Below are 25,391 nucleotides of genomic sequence, written 5' to 3'. Positions count from 1 at the left end.
CTGATGGCTGGCTGTCCTGCTGTGACCTCCAAACCACCCAAGTGTGCTTGGTCAGGTTCCCCTGTCAACCTGGTGCCTTATCGGCTTCCACTCCTGCCTGGTGGGACACCCTACTGAGAATATTAAGTATTCTTCTCAGGAGGCCAGTAAACACACGTCTCAGGAAACAGTTTCAGAACATTACTCTTGCTCCATCGGAAGCAGCCCTTCCGGGTGCGGCTTGATGGCTGAATGAGCGGATGGACGCTCGTTTTTGGGTCCCTTCCTTTAACTTCTGTCAGAGTGCAGTCTGGCGTGCTGGTTCTCTCTGAATAATCCTTGAACACAGAGCAGGGTGCGGCGCAAGTGTTGTACAGTGGAGTGGGATGATCTGGCCCAATGTGAAGGTGGTGAGTGCGCACCTTGACTGCCATAGCGGTGCAGGGCACGGCTAATGCGAGGATTGCTGGTTGCCTGAGGAGCTAACTAAGCAGTTAGCCTGTCTCTGCCTCGAGGAGTGGGTTGGGCGCGCACAGAGCAGTTCTGTGTGTCTAGCGATGCTGCGAACACTGGAAATAGTCGGGCAAATCATCTTATTTGTCCCTTATCTATATCTATATCTTGTCCCTTATGTATACCCAAAATGCCCACCACCAGAACAAAAGCACAAACAATGCCCACCACTGGAGACAAAGCCAAAAAAAAGTCTACACTCCCAGTGGCATTTAATACAACCCCTCTCTCTAAAAATAACCGATTAACGGAAGTGCTGGCCTTGAGTGCCCAAAGAAGGCTGAGATTGCAAGTCACAAGATCTTGCTCCTCTGAAGATGAAACTGGTCTCTGTGGAACGCTAATTGTGCCATTAACTAATACTTAATTGATGGATAAGTCATTGGATCATATTGGAGAGTTGGGATGCCCATCTGAGATAGTTACACCTGATAGTTGGGACCATGGGGTTGATAGCATGTCACCTCTACACAGAGTAAATAACTGTGATGCTAATAGTAGAGAATGAATCCCTGAATATCCAACATCAAAGAATGCTCAACTACCCACTGTGCACTGTACTCCAAAGTTCTCCATAGTGACGGTAGAGAAGAAGGAATCATCTCCTTTTCAACTGGCCCATATTAGTCCAGTGAAATGGGCACAAATGAAGGATAAAATAATTGGGGAATTGAACTTGTGTAATAACTCGTCAGACTTTTTTGCATGGCTGGACGTGATGGACAATGTCAAAGTCCACTTTCGCCCAGAAAAGATAGACCAATCCTGTCAGTGGGATCCGCCTACGGACATAGGAAATAATAGCTCTTATGTTCCAAAAAAACCAATGTGATCTGATCTGCCTGGACCCCCCCTTGATGTTAATAAACCCCCAAAAGAGGGGAAAGATATCAGTATGGGGGAAACTAGAGATACTTCCTGTCAGTGAGTCCGGAGTTAAGATCTACGATACAGCCCTCAGAGGATAACTCTATGGACAGTCTGAAAGCACTTTTCTAAGCACCAAGTCTTAACCCCAAATGTATACACAGTGAGGAAGCAGTCAGCCCAAGTCCCCAGGTTAACTTCTCATGCTGACTCAGGTACCCTGTCCAAGCCTCAGGCTATAATGAAAAAAGCACAATATTAATTTCAAACTTCGGATCCTGAGACATCTAAGTTTCAACAAGACCTCCATGCCGGTTATCACTGAGGACTATGCTAGGAAGTCTGTTATGGACCCCAGGAACTTTATTATTTCTAATGTGAAGTCTCGTGGAGGTCCTGAACCAAGAGACGCCTTAAGGAACAAAGTACTTGCATGGCTGCGCCAGAAGACTGGTCCGGGTGTAGTAAGAATGTCTGACCGTAAAATCATTAAAATGATTAAGATCAACCAGTGGTGTACCCAAGAGGATATGGAGTATATATTGGTGGGATGTGGCAGGAGTAATTTACCATCCTATTTAGCTCTCTGTTGATCTCTACAAAATGTCATGGGATTTGAAACTTGTAGTAGATATTGCTTACTAGGGGGGCTGTTGACTGAACTGGCCTTGATTATTGCATTGACTGTTGCCCTTCTATGTGCCTTCTATCAAATGGACTTCCGTATTTATGTTTTTTTTGTTTATATTTTTATGTTCTGCTGATCCATTCTTTGTATGTTTGTCTATGCTTATCTGTGCGCTGTGAGGCCTAAGAGTGTGTGGCGCTGTATACAAATTTAAATGAATACATTCCTCTTTTGCACTGTCTTGGTAATTGCTGGTCAACCTAAAACAGATTATCTTCATTCAATGGGCTGTTTTGCATTCCTGAGCTATGCTCATTGAAGCTGGTACAACGAATACTTACTGTTTATTCTTAGGATGGTGTTTTTTCTTCTAACGTATGCTTAAAAGTACCCTGGGTCCTTGGTCGAGGGTTTCTTCCGGTCTGCGGTTTGTCATAGGCTTCTATTGGAACAAAGCACGCTTCGCTTCTGTACTTCCTGGGGCTTCTGGTTCCTTAACCTGGAAGTGGAACTCTTCATGAGGGTCTCCTCTGTTGTCCCATGGGGTTGGTTGCTGTCTTTTCTACACCTGTGGGTTACACTCAGACTTACCAGACTTTTCTCAGTAACCGTGGCTTTGCCTACAGACTGGCCCTCATTAGGAGGTTGCCAGTAGGCTGCTGCTAGTACTGATGGCTTACTGGCAACCTCGGATTACTGTTTCCACAGCCCGATATCCTGCTAATGCCGGGATATTATGGGCAGTGGCATAACGGTAAGTTGCTATTCCCGTGGAGTCCCAATGGAATAGTGGGAGCCATGACTAGTCCCCATTCAAGAGCAGTGTGAGGCACCTCAAGTTTGATTGTACCACTCAATGTAAAATCCTCTGCAGGCACCATCTGCTCAACAACTGTGTCTGCCCTTATCTCATTACGGGCTCTCAATGTAGGTGGTCTGAGTAGCCTCCACCTGAATCCTGTCAACTGACATGGTTGCACCAAAGTGACTTGAACATACAGAATCATATTTTGTGCCTAATGTCGCAAACATAGATTGAAATATAGGCATGCCTGTCATAGATGTCAAGGTCTGTGGCACAGGTGAAATGGGCCCAATAACAGTGCAAGAATCAGCTGCAATGAATTGAGGAGCGAAATCCCCTGCTACAGATGGCAGGTTTTCATCCTCACTGCTCATGGAATATGAGTTGTGCCTGGACATCTGTATTTCACAATACACTTGTACCCAAGCACAAGGTGGTGTCTGCTGTGCATGAAAGCTTCTTCACATCTAGCAACACAGACAGACGTTCCCACTGTACAACCAAGAGGCAGGATATTACTGCTGTTGATAGCCATTGTATATTTTCATCCTAAAATTATCAATTGTCCTTGTTCTGCCCTGTATTACGCAACTACGTCATCAGCCAATGTGGCAGTTCTCTCAAATTCCACCCAGCCTTCCACATAATGTGCACAAGCAGCACTTCACCATTACCCTTTATTCATCTCTTGCCCATTACAATGCCTCTTTCCCTCACAGCTTCCTCACCATCATTGCCTCCTAACTCAACAGCTACATTGTCTATATTGGTGGCGCCATGCTACCCTTACCCACAATGCCCACTGGTTTATCAAGAGTAGTGAACAATGGACCACCATCAAAATACTTTTGTCTGTGCCCTATGTCCTCAACCCAACCCAGTTGCAAACGTCTTTACTGGTCCTGAATTACCAGTCAACATTGAAGCAGCAGGTCCATTGGCCGAGGTCCCACTCACTCCTAGTATCCTAAATGCATGTTGCAGATGCTTCAATGCAATTTCTCAACTCTCCAGTGCTGCTTGTCAAATATGATATGATATGATATGATATGGTATTTGTAACGCGCCTATACACAAGTGTTTCAAGGCGCGACAAATCTTCCATCTGAAGTAGAGCTTCCATATCAAACACCATGGCCAGTGGGATGGGTGAATAAATGGTTGTAGTCTCCACATCTGAGGTGTCGAGACATAAGAAAGAGTTGTTTTTCCACCCATGTATTATATGAATATCACATGTGGCTTTAATTTTCTGACCAATATCATCATTACAGTTTTGATTAAGTATTGCATTTTCCAAACCTCCCTCCACCATCTGAGCTGGCCCAATGCTGGTGTTGAATCTTGAGAGTTCTTTGTGGTGTGTTGCTGTTGGTGCTGTTGTCTGTATGAGTCATAGGTGTGATGCACACACTGCGCTTGGAGTTTACCAAAGAGATATGGGGCTTCATTACAACTGTGCCAGTCCGGTAACAAAGGTGCCGATAAGCCTACAGGCACCGTCAGACCTGGTGGGTGGAACAGCACCTGCCCGCAGAGTTACACGGAAGCACCGGCACCGTTATTAACGGTTTCAGTGCATCCGTGGTCCCCATTCCCATCAAGTCCTATGTGACTCAAATGGGAATGGGTATTTACACTTTACCGGCGCCTGACTTTCCGGGACGCTGGGGTTGTGATCCCCCGTTGTTACCGGCAAGTCAGGCGCTGGTAAATCTTGCCGGTGGAAACCCGCCGGTAGCACCGGCAGGGTTAGCGCCAGACTTGTAATGAGGCCCCTGGTCTTGGCTAAAACGACTTATTTTCCCAATAAGGTTAATTCGGCTATTAACAAACCTGCATGGCTTTTTTTCAGTAGTGCATACATTCCTCAATTTTTCCTGCTCTTCCCAAGCACTATCACATTAAGTGTCACTTGTCAATTGTTGATTTTAATACATTTCTTCTGGAAATGATTTTCAATATTTATATGAATCTCACTTCCACTACAACTATATCTTCCCTTTCGCAGTCATTTTTCTTAGCATTTTTCTTACCTTACCCTAATGCTCCTTTTTCTTGTAAACATGTGTCACATGAGGCCGTTTCTTCTCTTATGAGTACACTTAAACCCACCTGTCCAGCTCTTGTGGCACACGTTCATGCTGAGAATTTGGCAAAGCATGTTGCACACTTTGTTATCTCTCTCTCACTGAAGGAATTCCCCCCCATTTTGAAAACAGCTATTATTAATGATGGCCTAAAAAAACCCTAGACTTATGTATTCGGTGTGGAGCCACAAACGCCTGGGGCTAAATGACAGAAATAGTCAAAGTGAAAGGCAAAACCCAGCTTTATTAACATCCAAAATAAAGCAGGAACAGCATAAGCGCAAAGGGTTGCAGCTACCAAAGGCTTTCATACAAAACAACAGATTATAAAACAGACTTACATCATCACTTAAGTCATAGTACAACCTCAGTTACAAAAACCTACGGAGTAAGGCGATGGGTTAAGGGAATGGACTATATATATATGCATTATATTATATTGCAGGCAAACTTCTAATTTGCTAATCACAATCTGATCGCTCCTCCTGAGGTAGCCTCTAAATTCATAATAGGGAATATATGTAATCTCTAAAATATATGATTGCTTAGCACAACACGTACTGGGTGGCCTATCATTGAGGGTCTTGATTGGTTGGCATTCTACTGGCCAACCTTGGAAAACTGACAGGCCGTCAAGACATGAGCTAGATGGGAGTAGGGACAAAGAGATCCACAAATGACTTTCCTTTCAATTAAAAACAGATACTATCCCTTATTCCTAAGGCCATGTGCCAGAGTGACTTCTTTGTATTTAACCGTGTGTGGCACCTTGTTTCGGGGAAAATGCATGAGGAGTGAGGCAGGTGTCCTATTTGTGTCCAGGGCGAATTAATAGACAGTGTTTTTCAATAATGGGTCACGTGTGATGAAACCGAATTTGGAATTATGTTACCCTTAATTTATTGAGAATTTAGCTAACATGAGTGCAAGTGTTATTGCTTTCTCTACCACTGGGAACTTGGCTTACAAAGACTGGTTCTTTAATTAATCTTGAAAATATATGGCTTGTGCCTTGGGAATTATCATCTTGTGTTCTGCCTGATCCGTCCAGACCCTCCTTAATTTCTCAGTAACCTTGGCTCGGTCCGCATAGCTACTGACTAAGTCCTGCATGTATCTGTATTTCATTGAATTCAGCATTTTGAGTTCTCGTGAAGCCTTAAGGCCTTTCGTTAACTTGAAGCGTATTGTGGCTTCCATTTTGGAAAAGATGGTTGCCCGTTACTGTCCGGTTTCTATGTAAGTGAGCTATATATGTGTGTCGTTCATGTTCCATTCAGCTTATACATTACTTGTTAATATTGCAGGGTAGGGGCAGAAGCTATGGATGACTTATTCATTTGCCTCTCAAAAATTACACCTCTTCTTAAAAATCCCTCCCTCGACCCAACAGCAATGGCAAACTATCCACCCATCACTGGTTTACCAAGATTATTGAAAAAGTGTTTTTTCCCTAACTGATGGAATTTGTTCAGTGTAATCATATTCCGAATTTATTTCAATCCGGTTTTCGACCCAGACATGGGACCAAGACCACATTGGTCGCAGTCTGGGATAAGTTGTTTAATTTGCTCAATCATTCTGACAACGGCCATCTATCACTTCTGGTCATGTTGGGCCTATCTGTCGCGCTTGATAAAGTGAACCATGTCATTTTATTACGCTGGCTCTCAGAACTTGCAGGAATCACGGACCTTGCCCTGGATTGGTTCCAGAGTTTTCTCCAGGCCAGATTGTGAAGTTAGGATCTTTCACCTCTACCCCCACTGTTGTCCCATGTGGAGAGCCACGGGGATCATCCCTTTTCCCTTTACTCTTTCTTCAACATGTACATCTTACCTCTGCTGTCTGTCATTCAGAAATGTAGCATCTCCCATCACTCAAATGCCAACGACATCCAACTATTTCTTAAGGTATCCGGTCCCATCTGACACATGAGATCAGCTCCAGCTTTGCCTTGAGGACATTATGTCCTGGCTGTCCCACTACACAATTCAGCTCAAACCACAAAAACAGAAGTTATGCTCTTGGGTCCTAAACATCTGCTAAATTACCCTACTCATCATCCCCCTTTTCCCCTACTATTTGGACTTCCTAAAACTTTGATGCACATAAATAATATTGGGTCCACCTGGGACCCAAAACTCACACTTATCAAACAAATACATTTGGTGGTAAAATCATTTTTTTTTGCCTTCGTCTCTTATGCCATAGCCGTCCCTTCCTCTCCAAATCAGATCATGCTACCGTCATTGGTGCTTTGATTAATTCCCAGTTAGATTATGCTAACACATTATATATAGGTTTGCCAGACTTTCTTTCTTATCCACTGTCTCCAAATAGTGCCTAGATTATGTCTGCATGCATACACATGTGTGATATCATCTTGAATGTAACTGAATCTTATATAATATTGGACTTATCCATACACATACATGGTTAAAGGTATCAATGGCAGCGCAGGAAAGGTAGACTAAGCTGTACATCGCTCAATGGGCCGCAGATTTACAGCTGTGCAGCTTTCCCATGCTGCCAGTGATTTATATCTCAGCCTGTGTTGTTTAATAAGGCTTGCATTTTGAAGTCTGAGTTAAAGTAGTGAATCATTTGTAAAAAAGCAGCAGTTGTCTGCAAAATAACTCGAGATGGTGGAGAAAAGTACACTGGATGCATTCGCACTTTGAATTTGCTAGATGCCAGCCTCACTCTTGAGCCTCGCAGATCACTTAACAGGAATTATTTGTGGAACTTAAACCCATATAAACTGGTGCCTACTCTACAGTTTGAATATTGCATTTGGTACTTTAGTCTATACATTTGCTCCAAAACAATGGCTTTCAGCAGAATCTGGGGCACAGAATGGTTACTTTTCTGGAAACTCTGGTTTATCTCTGCCAACCGACATTTTGAAAAAAGTATGAAAATGGCCAGAGTGCTTTAGCTTTCTCAAAGTTGCTGGAACTTTGCTCCTCTTTCAGATTTGACTCCAGAAAATCACTCAAGATGAACACTGTAGTCGCTTTATCTATAGAATATAACTCTGTTTTGCAGATTTGTCTTATGAAGAACATTCTCTTAGCTATCACCCACCTAACATGACAAGCTCTTATCTTTCTGTGTCTAAGCATTTTGTCACTGATGAAGCTTCTTTCTTGAGTTAAACATACTTTTGAGAGAACTGAATCCTTACATCCATCTATTTGAATGGGAAAGAATTTGAGCTCCCCTTTCCTTTGAAAAGTAGGTAGGCTGTTGGGGATACAACTTTAGTGCGTTTGCATCCAGAGTGGAGAACTTCTAATTATTTGGTGGAAGATTTATATTTAAAGGTTGAGTGGAAGTTTCTTCACTATCATCTTGTTTCTTCACAGAAAGGATAGCAGTGTCAGGAATGTGAGCATTTTGAAAATGAATGTCCTATCGGTCTGAGTGTTTTTCAATCAGGTGAAAAGTACCGTTCAAACTGACATAATTAGCACTTCATTAATATTTGATTGGGTGGTGAGTTTGGATCCAGAGAATCTGGGTCACTCAATTTATCAAAGGTGAAACCTTTGAAGTAAATCATTCCTCCATTAGACAGGTGCGTCTTCAGAATAAGCGGCCATCACCCGATGGGTGAGTCGATGTCACTATTTTATTGCTATTTCAGTAAACCCATCTACCATTATCTCCTTTCCATCAATGTTTTGTAATTCTACAAGGAGAAGTTTGAGGTAATGCAACGATTATCCCCTCTTGCATGGTTTGGAATGCCAAAGACATCTTGAGATATCAAGGTCACCTGATACTCTGTACCTATGAGAGCCAATAAAATATGCTGTCCCTGGACTTGGATAGGAGTAAAACATGTGTATCTTTCATTTACAACTTACAGAGAAAGTATGAATTAGTGGACAGTTCTAAATGCATCGTTCTCATGTTTGTAGATTCATGAACTTGATCTTGGGCTGCTACCTTGTGTGCATCTTCCTCAAGCTCAGGTTCAGGTGGGATGGTCAAGGACTCTCTAGGAATAAAATACATTTAGAAATAAAAAAGGGAGCAGGGATTTCCCACTTCGCTCATGTTCCAGGTCTCTGCCCCTGTTTGGAGTGCTATCCCTACAAGTGTACCCCTTAGTTTTGGTCTCTCAATCAAGGTACATTTATTTCCTTCTTCTTGGGTCCTGGGTTTTATTTTAAACTATGTATTACACGTCTATTATTGATTTGTTATTCTTTGAGAGGTAGCAATTGATGTTTGCAGGAGAAACACTTGGTTCTATCTCAACACGGTTCTCTTCTTGCATCTTCTCTGTCACATTTTACTCTTCACTGAACTTCACTTTCTTGTTTTTACCTTATTTTATTACAAGGAATTAAGAGAAGATACCCTTGGGCTTTACCAACTGTTCAGCAAACTCTTTGGTATTTTTACACAATGTAATAGAAACGTCCTGTAATGTTTGGCATGTCTTTTCTGTCTCATGCCTCTTTTCCTTTTATATTCTCATTTGGAATATGTTCCTCTTGTCCCTGCCCACCCTAAACTGTTAATTCAGTTTGAAAATGTTTCTGTGGGCATTAGAATGAGGATTTGCCTGTTGGGATCTGTTTATTTGACCAATGTCTCAGTCAACTATTTGACCAGTAGCTCAAAGTGAGAAAACCTTTCTCCACCCGCTTGACAGTTGGGTGGGCTTTGGGTATATCTCCGCTCCTCCTTTGGAAGGTAATTATATGCTCTATGGGAGTAATTTTGGTAATTCTGATAAGTTTTTTTTCATTGCTTTGTCTCCACTCGCCCTGGTACTGGGCTCTATTATCATGGAACTCAGGAGGAGAAACGTTGTCTTGGTAATTGGTTCAAGGAGGAGGTGATTGGTTTCTGTCCTGAGAGCAATTCTGATTTTGCTTTCCCGGGAATCCTGATCCTGGGTTCTGACTTTTTGAAGCCCAGGATAGGCCTATAACTGAAGTACCAAGGACCAATGTAGGTCTCCAGTTTTGTTGATTAGGTATTTTGTATGGCAGGTAGTGGACTAGTCAGTTTGCTTTTGACAGAGGGTCATCATTGCCTGCCAGTATCTTTAACAGCAGATGATTACGTAATTGGAAATATCTTCCACTTCAGCTAATTTAATTATGGCTCATGTAGGGTTTGATTTGGAGTTATTTTCTTTATTTTTGGGAGTTCTTGGGTCCTGTACTTCATAAATCCTTTTAGGTTGGGTGATAATCCATTTGTGTAAACTTGAGTCATCAAGATCACAGACAAACAGTCACTACATTGTGTAACCCACTGCCCATATGATCCTGGGCCACTTTTAAATCTATGTCCCCATCCTATGATATGTTTTGACTGAATAGCTAATCATAAATCACAATCAATATGTATTGATTATTAATCTATACTCAAATTAACAATCCAAATGAATATTTCTTACTGCCGAAATCTAAATCTTTATTAAACCACTAATCGACATAAATACAACTAATTTCTCCTTTCAGCTATAACTGTCATATTCTAAAACAACTTGTGTGATTCATGAGATGATCTAGCAGGGATTCATCACACCAATGCAACTTCACACACATCTGCGATGTTGGGCGCAATCTGTGTTATAAAATGCATCTGTGTGTTGACATTAATGACATCATACTTTCAGCATCCTGGCTGGGAGACACCTTTTCTGTAATGGCTTTATCTATAGAATATATTCCAGTTTTCACGATTTGTTTTCAGGGAAACATCCCTTGATCTAACCCTTTCACCCCCACCATGGCAATCCCACCCCAGAATTCTGGCACAAGAAATAGGCTGTTTTTAATCTGAATATTCTGTTTATTTAAAATAATAGATCAGAATAATTCAAAGTGGTCCCCTAACATTTATTGCTATAGAAGTCGCCTAAAATATTTGACACCAATAAAGGCAGCTTGTCTATAGAAAAGAAACAGAACCTCCCTGCTATAATTTCACTAATATTTAGATTCATAATGCATACACACATCCATTCGTATAAAAACAAGTCTGAATAACCATTCTAGACAAAAAAAAACAATCTTCTTCAATATGAACATGCATATCTTCTTAGATCTTGAATTGTTTAGCAGAAAAACTGCATGTTCCATTTGTGGGTTGGGGAACGCTTGTGTGCTTATTTTTGAAGTATTAGCTTGTGATTATACCAAATTGTACTTGATACGGACTACAACCACCACCAGTCCTTTTGCTTTAAAAATACGTAATCAGGCACTTGAGAGCTGGCGCTTAAGACAGAGCCAGGACGGTCTGTTCCGGTATTTAAGATGCTGTGTTATCATCATTTCACTTCTTAGATCTTGAATTATTTTGCAGAAATACTGCATGTTCCATTTGTGATACTTTGTGGGTTGGGGGCCGCGTGTGTGTTTCTGAAGTATTAGCTTGTGATTATACCACATTGTACTTGACACAGACTGCAGCTACCAGCAGTCCTTTTGCTTTTAAAATATCTAATCAGGCTCTTCAGCGCCGCTGCTTCTGAACCAAGCCGATCTGAAATGACGTATGCAGTGTTGCAGTAACTGTTCTCTTACACCTTCTGTTTGATTTTACATTCCGAGGGTGTTTGTCTTGCACTATACTGTTTTCAGTCCACTTTAAGAATATAGTAATGTTAGTGCCTGTTTAGAAACCATGCACACTCTTAGTATAATTGAGCAACTGATCAGGCTCCTCCCAAGCTCTGTTGCTATGCTGCTATATTACCCGCTATATTTGCAATTGGAAGGGTTACCAACTGTAGCCAATACCGAATCCAATGAAATGATGCCTCTACCTGTGAGAGGAATTCTGAAATTTCATGGCCAATTGTACAGTCATACTTGATTCTGAGGGGGGTACATACTGAAGTTGAGTTCACTATTATAGTAGAGTTTATAGACAATGGTAATGCTTTGAACATTTCTGACCCCAGAATATCTAATAGGATTGTGCCTTGTCGCTAATCTAATAACTTGAAACTGGCACTTCTTAATACCGAGTTCTTAATCTTGCATGCCACTGACATTTCAGATATGATCATCTCCTTGGATGTGGTTATGCTTTGTTTAACTAAGATGTGGCTGCATGATACTGCCACTCATGCAGCCCTCTTAGCTACTCCAGCGGCTTTCAATTCTTTAGAGCAGATAGCAAGAGATCTAGGGGAAAGGGAGTTGCCTTTATTGCAAAAGACTCGTAGAGTATACGTCACTAGTAACAGTATACTAACTAGCTATAAGCACATACTCGTCAAGTGTACTGTAGATTGCTGTAGATCACAGCACCATGGTCACCTTTGTGGTATTATATAGACTGCCACAAGGAACTTCTGCCTTTGAGTAACAGTTTCTGGCATTATTGGGTGACTATGAAATGTACTAGTCATACGATGATGCAGGTGATTTCAATTTCTGGGCACACCATGAATGCATGCCACTGCACTAATCTTGCATCTTAATGTCATGGGTTTTAACCAGCATGTTGCCTGCCCTACTCATGCGAGGGAAACATCCTTGATTGGGTATTATCTCATAACATTTAGATATGTACACCCAGTACTACTGGTCCTTGTCCTATGTCCTTGGACAGATCATCATCATCAACTATCCTTTGAGCTATTCCTTTCCAGGATTCAAAAATGGGTGAATAGTAACCCAAGATTGAAACAAAAAGTGGGAAATCTGAGAACTGTTACCCCCAAGGCTTTTTTTCTGATCTTGCTACACCTATGCTTCTTAATAGGCTCTCATCTGTAAACACAGATGTTTTAGCTTGTCCATTCCAGGACAGAACATCTAGGGTGATTAATACACTAGCCCCAGAAAGAGAGAGGGTGGTAAAGAGTGAAGTAAAAAATAAGAACTAGTTTAATAATGAGATTATTTTGCACAGGAAGGTAAAGAGATCAAGTGAACAAAATTGGGGTAAGGATCCATGCCCAGAGACAAAAACTGCATATCGGCTTGATGGAGCACGCTACAAAAAAACTATTCTGTCTGCCAAGGAGGAGGACTACAATAGTAGATTTACAGGTGTGAAATCAAGCTTTGGGAATTATTCAGTATTCTCAAAGAGTTTAAAGGAAGGAAGAACTCTTGTGTCATCTGTTAAAAGAGTGGCAGCTGGTGTTCGAGCATTCAATCTGAATTCTCTAGAAAGATCAAGCACCACCAACACAGTATTGAGATTAATCAGGCAGGTTTGCAGGATACTTCCTCTTCCTTATTACTAGAGCACAGTAACCCTTGTATTATATATATATATATATATATATATCCACCAAAGTTTAATTTCCGTGGAGTCTCTGAAAGTGAGACATTTGAGATTGTCTCAGGCCTAAATCCGACCACTTGCGTTGGTGATACCCGTCCGGAAATATTGTTAAGGGCGCTATCAACTGCCTTACACCTCTGATTACTGACATTGTCAATTCCTCCTTGTTAAGACGGATTTCTGAACTCTGTCCTGGTGGCGCAGAAGTTCAGAAGGCCAACCTAATTACTTGGAACAGGGTAACCTCTGGACAAGCCAGACCAATCAAGGTAGCGATCGCGGCGGTCAAGACTAGGTCTCAAGAGGGGTGAGGGTGACTGAAAGCCCGCAATAAGCACACAAAGCAAGAGCGCTTACAAACTACTCCAAACAGTTGTTATATCAAAAATAGATACACATTTATTTTAAGGCCTTTAAAACAATGACCGTAGCGAGAAAATCACAATATCACAATATTAAACCAACACATACCATATCAACACAATATATATACAAATACACAGTCGCAAGCGTTTAAAGCACGAAATATGTAGTCCACCTGAAAGGAAAGGAAAACAGGCAGTGCGATAACGCTTTAGACTCAGTTCGCCTTCAGAGGCACCTAACTAGATGGAAGTCCGAGCCCTGCGAAGAGTGGAGCCTTGTGCTCAAAGTACCTGCCACGCCGGTGCCAACGGGCAAAAGAGGAAGCTCTTCGGAGGAAGTCAGGCAGTTCGGGTTAGTGCACAGCAGAAGGAGAACAGGTTCCGCAACTCAAGCGCAGCCTCCACAGCGGGCAGAAGCAGAGCGCGAGTACGGCCAAATGGGTGCTGTTTTTACACAGCAGGGAAAAGCAATGGGATACTGCAGGAGGGCGACCAGATCCTAGCTAAACTACTCACCGGTCCCCGAAGCAAGCAGACCCAGGCTTCTCCACGTTCGTTTCAGCAGCTGGCAGGTTCAGAAGAGCAGGGAACGCCTCGTAGTCGTGTAGAGCAAAAAGACGTCCCAATCGACGAAACCAGCACAGTTTGTTGCCGCAGCAGGACAACGGAGCGGCCGTGTGTATTCGAGCCAAACGTACACTCCTCCCTTCAGACCTGGGGACGCCAAGCGTACAAAGCGTGGGAGACTGACAAGGACTCGAAATACAACACAACCTGGCGGCGGTTACAGAGCAGGACTCCCTTGTAAGCTGGTCAGTCAACTGGATGGCCCAGAGACGCTTCCGAAGGCTTACTTGGCAGGAGATGATGAAGTCGCCGGGAATAGCTGTTCCTGCTATTCCAAAGGTCGAAGCACCAGTACAGGCCTTCTGGTTCGATCAAAGGAGGACAGGGTTTCACAGGACGACAGCAGTGCAAAGGACGATTCCTTCAGCGGGTCACCAGCGATTCCTCGGTCCAGCCTCGTGGTTGCAGGATACTTGGCTCCTGTATTCCTTCGTTCGCGAGAACTCAGGAGATCGACATGGTAGTGGTGTTTCCAGCCCCCTCTTATCCACGGTTCCCTTCGCGCCAAAACGGAGGGGAGCCAATGGGAGATCCGCTCATCAACACACATACCATACGTGGACCAATCACGGACCACGGTGGTCCCAGGCATTCACACCACCCTAGACTCTCTGGCACCCAGGATGTGTATTGGGACCAGACATCCCAGCCCACACCCTGGAGGCACACAAACGACATGTAGAAGCCCGCGAAAGCAACCAGGTTTCGCGGGAAAGAACATGCCCAAATAAGGAAGGCCCCGGGTCGCTCGACCTGGGGAAGGTGAAGGGAGCAAGACGGTCAGTGGACAAGACAAAGGAGCCTCGTGGTCTGGCCATTTTGGGAGCCAGGCCACCATTTTGGGTTCAGTGCGAAAAACGTGCTCAGAACGCCAAAAGGAGCTCAAAATAAACAAAACGATCGCTGCCACCATTCGAGTCCCTGAATGACTTGCACCGATCAAATACCATCCTAAAAGAGTATCTAGGGCCTGTAGAAGGCTAGAGACCCAAGAGAGCTGTAACTTAGCTTACAGTGCCCTCTTGTGTCATGTTGCACTAAAGCCGCAACATGATAAAAGAAACTACGGGAAACAGCGTTCCCCGGTACTGACTGTCTTAAGGGCATGTCAGTTTCCCCATAAGAAAAGGAGCGAAAGCCCAGAGGAGTGCGGCAGAAGGCTGCACTTCTCTGGCAAAGTCAAGAACAAGGTGTAAAACAACAGCAAAAAGATTAGGGGTTGCCACATGGAAGGAAAATTACCTACAATTACGAAATCTTTCCTAACACTCCTTTGAAACTGCAACTGTTCCTATGTGCCTGAAGGCAGTATGGGTAACCCCTCTACTGAAAAAGGAAACACTGGATGCTGGCGTTGCATGTAATTATTGCCCAATTACCAAAGTCCCTTTTCTTTTAAAGTACTTGGACAGGACGGCTTACCTGTAACTGCAGGATCATATATAAACAATTGCTTGCTTGGATGTCATCCATCTGGATTTTGGCCAATGCATAGTACTGAAACGGCCCCACTTGATCTTGGGCCAATCTTGTAGAGATCATTGACAATGGTCGGATTGCCATGTTAATGCTTCTTGACCTCTCTGCAGCATTTGATCTGGTCTATTATTGATCTTCTTGACAGTGCTGGGGTGAAGTATACCAACTACGTGGACGATACCCAGATCGTGTTCCAGATGACAGGGAAATATGATTTTGACTCCTCTATCATAAACCAAACCTACTCACTGGTTCGGACATGGATGGCCATGAACTCCCAGCACTCAATGACATTAATACAGAGTTGCTTATTGCGGGGTCTGCTCAGCAGCTGAGTAAAGTAGATGAGGCATCATAAGACTGCTAACTGTATTATCCCTGTTGTAGCTTCTGTTGTTTTGACTCTAACTTTTCAATGAAGAAGCACATAGCACATTTAAGATCAATGTGTACCTATTCCATCAAATTGCTCAAGCAGATTAAACCATATGTGCCTACTAATAACCTGTCTTTCTTGACATGTGCACTGGTAAATAAACACATTGACTATTGTAATAGCCTACTGGTGGGAATAACCAAAACCAATCCTAAGACGACCGTACAGGTTGTTCAAAATGGTGTGATGAGAGCAGTTTGGATGCCAGAAGGTCACTACATTGGCTGCCTGTTCAACAAAGGTATTGTATAAAATTCTTACTCTTACATACAAATGCGGTGCAGGAAATGCTCCTAGTTATCTTGCAGTTGCAGGATGCCTCTCTATTCAGGTCACTTAGAGCTAATGGGATAACTAAGCTCTACTACCCTTGTTTCAAATTACAAAACGTAAGTTGCATAACCTTTGATGTGTGCACACCTAACCTCTGGAACAATTTACCACCTATGTTTTGTGCTGTTCCTAATGGCTTGAGCTTTAAAAAGGTTCTCAAAACAGATCTATTTCACTCCAATGATTAGTTTGCCCTTTTCTTATCTCTTATCTCTTATGATTTCCTGGACTATGATTACTAATGTCCTCAATCCCTGATATCTTTGTTGTTGGTTGTTTGTGTTTTTATATGCACACTGAGGCCTATGGGCGAGCAGCACATAAGAAAAAAGAAATAAGAATAATCCTAATTATATTATTCCTACTGCTTTCCTGCATCATATTTCCAAGAAATTGTAAAATATTTTTATTAGAAATGTACAGTACATGTTTTGCTTAATTTTCTCTAGCACCATCGATTAGTGTTTTATCGCGGAAAAAATGAATCTCATATGTTTCACTTACATTTCTCTAACACCATTGGCAAGTTTCAGCATTATAGAAACATTTAGACATTCCTGAGCTGCCATCGGACCGAGGCTTGACTATTGTAATGCTCTCTTTGCAGATACCACTGATAAGAACATCCGGAAGATGCAGGTTATTCAGAATAACGCACTTTGAGCGGCGCTTAACATACCTAAACTTGAGCATATTACCACAGCAAGGAGAAAGGCCCACTGGCTCCCCATTTGCAAGCAGATTCTCTTTAAAATACTCTCAATCACGCACTGATGCCTCTCCGATGATGCAGTCCTCTACCTATCACAGAAAATTACAAAAGCAACTTCTTCCAAGCCCACTAGGGCAGCATGTGCCCACCATCTCATCCAGCCCAAATTTAAAAGGGCCACAATTGGAGGCTCGAGCTTCCCTGCCATTGCAGCAAAACCTTTGAACTTACTCCCGCCTACCGTGTGAGCCGAGCACTCTTACTGGACGTTCCGGAAATTAATAAAAACACTGTTGTTTATCCAAAATGTTGATTGCTAAACTGCTTGGTACACAGATTATTTTTGTACATGCTCTGTCTTTGTGAGTAACTGGTCATGTAATAGTGCCTTTGTGCCCCAGGGCTTAGTGCGCTCTATAAATGGAAAAATAAATACAAATAAATAAATAAATGCTGATGGAAGTTGGAGGATGGTAAAAGGTTGAGTAAATAGAGAATTGTGAGAATTCATGGTGATGTGCATGGAGTGATGGCAAAGGATTGGGAACATCTCAATTGGAGGTACTGTATGCCGAGTCCAAAAGTATGCTGAAAGCAAAGAACAGTGAAGAAACAGTGTGCACTGAAAGATTGGTTTACAGCATTGGAATACATACTATATGAAGAGAGGATAATGACATTGATGCAATTGGTAATGGCCAAAGTGTTAGCAAATTTGTGAATATGATATTTAGTTGTAACTAGGCGAATGTTAACTCAGCACTGGCCATACCATCTACCATCTGGCTGTTTACAGTATGTTTATCTGTGACGTCTCCTTGCTGTGCTTTCTCCTGATCTTTGGCTTCTTTCAGAACATAGAAATGGTCTGAAGCCCTGCCTTCACTATCTCGGCTGCTCACGTGTCAAGCACATTCTACTTTGGGACCTTTGTCTATGGCTCCCATGTCATGCCCTAATCCTGCAAGCCCGATTCCACCATCAGCCTGAATGTACGGCTCAACAGAAGAGCAGTGTTGTTCATGAGTTGCCAGACATCCCACTTAATGCTATTCCAGCTGAGGATGAGTGAGCGATTATTGATAGGTTCAACCACTGCCCAGGCGATACTGACAAGTATACTGTTCAAACATTTGGTGACCTTTGAGAGAATCAACAGTGGTAAGAACTGATGAACCCTGATGAGACTGATACCAAGTCTGTCCTGCCTCTTCCTTTGAGAACAACTATCCTCCTATTTGTAAATACAAGATTAAAAGGTGACCATTCACAGCTGTGTGAGATTTTAATTTAAAAAAATGGTTGCATATGGAACATTTAAATTACCGGTGCTACTCCAACCAAAGCCTCTGCCCATCCATCCCATCTTGAACCGTGGCAAGTCCCCACTCCATAGTACCAATGGCTTGCCCCTCTACTGTAACAAACTTATTTAACAAAATCCCTGTTTTTTTCCCTGCCTTGAGAACTAACATGTCATCCAGACCTATAACTCCATCATTAGATCCCTTTGCCACAGTATCAGTCTCAAAGTATGCATCACAACCTCAAAACCCACTCATTCCACCAACCAAATTGTGTGATCTTCAGCAAATAAATTTACCTCACACCGCCTTACTGTCTTTAGATTTTATGCCAAAATTGGGAGCACTTTTCAAAGAATCCCCAGTCATGAATGGTTCAATAGAGTGCAGTGTAGTGTTGTTCCATAATTAGAATACAGTTTCAAATGAGTGGTTGTGTCCATGTACAAAGGGTTTCTGCAAGCCATATCTAGCTGCTGATCTGTATGTGATTATGTGGATGAAACCTAAATTAGGAATATGTATTTTTTATGCTTTTTGCGAACCATCATGTGGGAACCAGACAGGTGCAAAAAACATGTGACCTCCCACTCTTGGATCCCAGAACTGCCTTAAATCTACCAACTCACCCGAGTGAGAGGCTGAGTATTAGGTAACCCTTAAATTACACGGTATATGGCATGTAACACACCGAATTGTCTTTCGACTCAAAAATTGGAAGCACTTCTAGTGGTCCATGGCCCTCTCCCTCCTAATCTGTGAAAGAAAAGTGTTTTGCATTGTATTTTTACATTTATTAGTGTCACAGATGGCCTCAAGAGCACACCAACTCTCAGACAGTTCAAGGGTTTTTATTTGTAGATTAGTCAAGGGTCTCACTAAGGGTCATCCCTTTCTCTCTCATCTAGAGCGAGTCATTACTTCCCTGAACTAGGCATCCATCAAGCCCAGGTTTATCTCTAGAGAATATCAACCACTACTGCTTAAGATGCTGACTGTCTGACAATGATGTTCTACAGGCAAACTCCCCTCTCTCCCTCCTTCTGAGAAGTATCTAGCTGGTCCCTAATTTAAGTTCCACCAATGTGATATAATATCGGGATCTGTGCCCTGAAACACTCACACTCCACTTGGTCCGTTCTGTCCATGCCTTGATGTCCCTCTCCCTGTCTCTCTGCCACTCAACCTTTGCTCCCATTGTCCTTCTCGCTACTCCACCCGCCATCTCTCATCCATCTCCTTTCACTGCTATCTACCTCCACCCTCACTCTCTACTACTCCCTCTTCTCCACTCTGCCACTCTCCCATCTCTAACCGTACTACGACTCCCCTCTCCAACCTTCTACTACTCACCTCTCCACACTAGTACTACTCCCGTCTTCATGCTACTACTGCTTCTCCCACACCTTCTCCCACAGTTCCTGTCCTTTCCCTCTTCGTCACATTCACTCCATACAAATCCCATATCGCTCACACACCTTGCATGCACATCACATACACTCCCTACACATCCCCTATCGCTCACACACCTTGCATGCACATCACATCCACTCCCTACACATCCCCTATCACTCACACACCTTGCATGCACGCACATTTAAACCACCATACTATTTTCTCTCACCAACCAATACCTCACATTACCCATTGTTTCAGCAATTCTCCTCAATGCTCTCCTCCACTCTCCTACCTCCACTTGGACTTTTGGTCCTACTTTTCCTTCCTTGGCCCCACCCAAATAACCAACATCTGTGTGTGTCCTTTGCCCCTTGGTATTCACCACCTTCCCTCTTCATTGGCTTGCTTCCTCGCCTGATTCCTTGGGCCATTCGCTGGCTTTCCTTTCCCCAGGGGAGTTGTGACAGGTGGACCAAAACATAAAAGTTGTTTTAAGCCTCACCCCTTCTCTGAATATTGATTTTCTATCTATAGGCAATGGTGGCCCACTACAAAGACTAATGTCCCAGTTCATATTGGTGGTCTTCAGAGCACTTTTTAGGCCAGTTTGCAAGGGGGACCTTTCCATCTGTGCAGCCCTTTTACAGCTGGGGGACAGTCTGTGTCTGTTTCAGATGGTACATGGAGGTTGCTGCAATGCTGAGGAACTCACTTCACATACTCTGTGAGGCTGGCATACTGTCCCTTGCTATGTTCCGCTGGTTTGCTGTGCGGATTGATCTGCCGCCTGGTAGCTTCTGGTTGTGTCTCTCTCTGCCCAGCTGTTTGCTGGTGGTTTCACTGATAGGGCTGCTGGTACCGGAACTCCTAAAGGAACAATTATAAAGAAACTGGCCAGAATTGGGAAGTGCAGTCATGAAGAAGGGACTGGGGCCCACCCAACTCGCACTCTTTGCCACTGGGGTATGACTGGCTCTGGAAATCCCCATATTATAAGCATCCCACCCAGTGCCGAGAAGGGTCCACACCCTTCTTGACATGGTCAGGTCTCTGAACCTGTTCAAAATTTTTCCATGCCCAACACTGATTTGTTTGCACTCACAAATAAATCACGTTTTATGACTCATTATAACCCACCTGATATGTGTTTTCACTTAAAGCAACATACATAATGAGTATCACTGATCTACATTATCTTCACTGCTTCACATGTGTTAATGCAATAGCATTTGAAAAAGGAAGTATTAAAGTCTATTTCATCATTCCATCACACACTTTTATTTGGGGGTAGCAGCAGGACATGAAATGTGTGTGGACTTATGGACACATTCCATGTACCACTTGTACTTGTTGAGATGGTCCAGACCATCTCAACAAGGCTTGTGTCCAGAAATTCGGGCATGGCTTTCACCACACCGAGTCCTTGCTCCACCAAAAACCCATGCACTGCAGAGTCTTTAGGGTCATTTTCCTGGATGATCGCTGATTTCTGGGTATCCATTGAGGTGAGGTAATGTCATCATGCATTCAAAATAAATCTTTGCAAAAGACCATGGGCCTCATTAGGAGTATGGCGGTAAGGCAACAACGGCGCTGGTATCGCTACCGGCACCGTTGCTACCGTACCACCAAACTAGGACTTCTGCTTGCAGGTGCCCTTGCAGCCACCTGTCTGACCAGGTGGCTGGCCCAGTACCCGCGAGCAGAACATGATGGTAGCAACGGTACCGTTATAAACGGTACCGCTGCTACCATCCTCCACATTCCCATTGAGCCCTAATGGGGGCTCAAATGGGAATGGGAACGTACCGGCTCCGGCACCCATGGAAGGGGAATTACTGGGTCCGCCGAGGTCGGAATGGCCCGGTGATTCACCTTCCGCAGGATGCGACTTTGGGGGTAGCCTTGCTGGTAAAACCGGAACGGCTACCTCCAACCTCGTAATGAGGCCCCATGTCCCTTATCCCTTAATAAAACATGCATGGCGCTAGCCCCTTCTTAGAGATGCAGTCCCAAACATGTCACTTTACAGGATGCTTTGCACGAGGTTTACTGGAGTAATGTCCTTTCCACATGAATAATATCCAGTTACACCTTTCAAGTGCAATAGTAGTCTCATCTGCAAAAAGGGACGTCCTTCAAATGTTCTCCGATCTCCAGCAAAGCCTTAACATGAGCAAGCCATTTTTCTTTGCTGATATGATATATGAGATGATATGGCATTTATAACGCGCCGATACACAAGTGTTTCACGATGATGGATCATCGGGCATATCCTGTGGGTGATGAATGAGTCATGGCAGGTTTTCATCAAAGTAACAGTATAAACAAGATCCACCGATGATACTGTGTAAAAGTGGGAGAAAGAACACAAAACCCAGTGTGGGTGCAGAGCTGCTAGACACTATACCAGCATGTACAGAGTTAAGTGCACAACTAATCTCTGTGCCCTGAACCAGAGATGGCCCACCCATGCATACTGTACTCTACATTAACGGGAACCGTTACCTTGCACAAAACACGCTGTAAGATTGGATCTGATAGAGACCACATGTCCCAACATGCACCACGCTGATAGCACAAAACTCCCACTGGGCTTATATCGGGCAGAGACTACACATCCCAGCATACAATGCGTTAATTGCACAACACACAATGTAGGTGCATATCTAGCAGTGACTACGCGTACAAGCGTGCACTGCATTAAAAGCACAAAACTCAGTGTGGACACATATCTGTGAGAGATTACGTGTCCGAGATTGCACAAAACTCATTGTAGGTAGATATCTGGCTGGGACTACACACTCTCTCTGTGCCTTGAACCAAAGACAGTCCACCCATACATACAGTAACCTCAATTAACAGGAGCTGGCATTTTGCACAAAATTCACATTCAGTGATATCTGTCTGAGACTACATGCCCCAGAATGCACTGCGTTAATTGCAAGATATGTGCACACAGTGAGTTACGTGCTAAGACTACACATCCCAGGTGTACTCCTTTAACTCACTGTACGTGCATATCTGAAAATAACTACACTCTCTGTCATACCCTGAACCAGAGACAACCCACCCATGAATATACTGTACTTTAAATTAAAAGGAACCCTCCCCTTGTACAAAACTCACAGCAAGTGCACATCTGGCAGATGCTACTTGTCCCAGCATGCACTGTGCTAATTGCAGAGGTGGATCTGCCTGCAGAGACGATATGCTTCTGCATGCACTGCATTCATAGCACAACACTCACTGTGAGTACATATCTGGAAAAACGAAACATGTTAAGAGCACAAACCTCCCTGTAGACACGTATCTGACAGAGATTACACTCGTGCTTTCTGCCCCGAACCAGAGACAGGCCACCCCTGCGCAACCTACTCTACATCAACAGGAACCTTCACCCTGCTTGTTTCCTTTCCATCCCGAAGCCTGACATGCGTGGTAGATTATTCCCATGGATAGCTTCGTTGTGGGCTCCTGCAATAAAACTATGTTAAACTGCCAAACTGTCCTTTCATTGTCTTCTTGATGGATCTGATCTATAAGGGTGCATAGATGCCATAAGGGAAAGAGGGAAAAGAAATCCAGTTCCAGCACAATATATTCTACACAGAACCTTAAGGGAAGGAGAGAAATAGCACAATATACTGTATACAGAAAGGAAGTTCTCCCCATTGCACCACAGTACGTACTCGTCCAAATGCTTTCCCACTCGTGTGGTAGCAGATTGTGGACGGTGCTACAGAAATTCCAACATCTAGTAGCCCTTGGTAGATCTGCCAAATGGTGGCCAGAAACCTGGAGCTTCTGACTCATTGCTGGAATGATGGGCCTAGCCATTGCTGGGAGTGCAGTAACGAACATACTCTACGATACCAGTGAAATTCACAATGAATAATAGTTCCTTCATCCCAACAAGGTTCCCTTAAAATGGTGTTGAATGGTACAGAGAGTTGGTGACAAGGTACATTAGAATAAATCAGCTGGATCACTGCTTGATCGAGCCCCACATAAAGCAAAGCCATGCATTTGTGGCATCACCACTAAACACAAATTTAGCAGGTAATCCTGTCTGCGTGACCTTAAGGCAACCTCAATTAATAATTTAATATTCTTCCCTAATCTGGACCCAAAGTCTCCTAAACTAAAGTGAATTCAATAGAATCTGTCTGAGTGAGCGCCGGAGTGAGCACTTTTTCACACTACACTGAATAATCCAAACGAGGTGTCCATGGAGTTGTCCGTGGCTGTAAGGTACCTTGGTTTGGCCAGTTCTGTGCTGCTCATAACAACTCAGTGATTTCCTGGCCAAAATATGTTCTAGGGCAAAGTTCTATAAAAATCAAACTAAAAAAAAAACTCACACTTCAAGAGCTCCCACAACCACAGTGGGCAGCCAATATTTCCATCTCACAGGGTTGAGAGCAGTAGAATTTTACATTTCCTCCGTTATCCAAATTAAATCGATAAATAGAACACCACCCCTCTTGCCTAATTACAGTTGGTGCCATCGAGATTTGGAATTCCTGCTTATTGAGTGTATATTGAGTGTATATTTGTCCAGCAAAAAGTATACATTCCCTGACATTAATGCAAAGGGGTATACTTGTTGAGGGACAGCCCTGCAAAGCACGATATACACTGTCTGTTGCTCCTGGTGTCTCTACAGAAGGCCTAGTGTATCTAAGGCTCTTCGAGGCCATTCGACGATACAAAGGGTCCTCATTCCGTGTCCGTCGGTAACCCTGCTGGTGCTACTGGCAGGTTGCCGCCAGACTCGGAATAATTTACTGGCGCCTGACCTCCCGGTGCCACCGGCTCATTCCGAGTCCAGCGGCTGGTTAGTCAAACGCCGGTATATTTGTTAACCTCCATTCCCATAGAGTGGGGACACAGGAGCCGGTGCTCCCGTGAAAAGTCTGCCTACCAAGACCGCTGCACCCTGCAGGGTCAGACCTGTCGGGCACTGCAGCCCCAGGAAGGCAGACTTGCAGTTTGCCAGTCTGGAAACAAGGGTGCCAATGAGCTTACCAGCACCCTTGTTTCCGGACCAGCAAACTTCTAATGAGACCCAAGGTGACTCGCTGAAAGTCAAATACCACCGAAATGACAGATCTCGATTACACCAACTGTAGTTGCATTGTATTCAAAGTATTCTATAGGTGAGGATGTTCCTGTTTGTGCAGAGATGTTTTCTGTTTAAGTTGTGTTGAACGCATGCTTTGGTTGCAACACTGTGGGCATAGGCTGCTGGCGATGCTAAGGGCATAATTAATATGTTTTGTTTAAAATGCAATGGAATGAAGAGCCGGGGTAAGGGAAGGAGCTAGTTGAACCCTGAGGAAGGAAGTTACAATGATTGACTGAAACCTATAGCTGATGGGGCAGCCCTTAAATGGTTGTCTGTAGCCTTTGTTTAACTTTACATTTTGCATTCGTTTGTTTTGTGAATTATGAGATCAGCCTCTGCTGTAAGTATGGAAAAAAACGAAATCTTGTGTGTTGTGTTACTTCATTTGTTCAAAGCAATGTAGCTTTGACGAGATATCTTGGGACTTATGCGGGAAGTGTC

The 25,391-nt window shown here is 43.5% G+C and overlaps 1 protein-coding gene across 6 annotated transcripts in view; it reads right to left on the bottom strand.

Moving 5' to 3' along the window:
* LOC138491794 (multiple epidermal growth factor-like domains protein 6) overlaps window positions 1-25,391 on the bottom strand; it is a 1,495,213-nt gene that overhangs the window by 545,455 nt on the left and 924,367 nt on the right. The gene's annotated exons all lie outside the window — the stretch shown is intronic.

Source organism: Ambystoma mexicanum, chromosome 10 (assembly GCF_040938575.1).
Source record: "Ambystoma mexicanum isolate Mex_15411 chromosome 10, UKY_AmexF1_1, whole genome shotgun sequence".
Taxonomy (NCBI): Eukaryota; Metazoa; Chordata; class Amphibia; order Caudata; family Ambystomatidae; genus Ambystoma; species Ambystoma mexicanum.
Note: the sequence above shows the minus strand (reverse complement) of the source record. Positions and strands in the feature narration are given on the sequence as shown.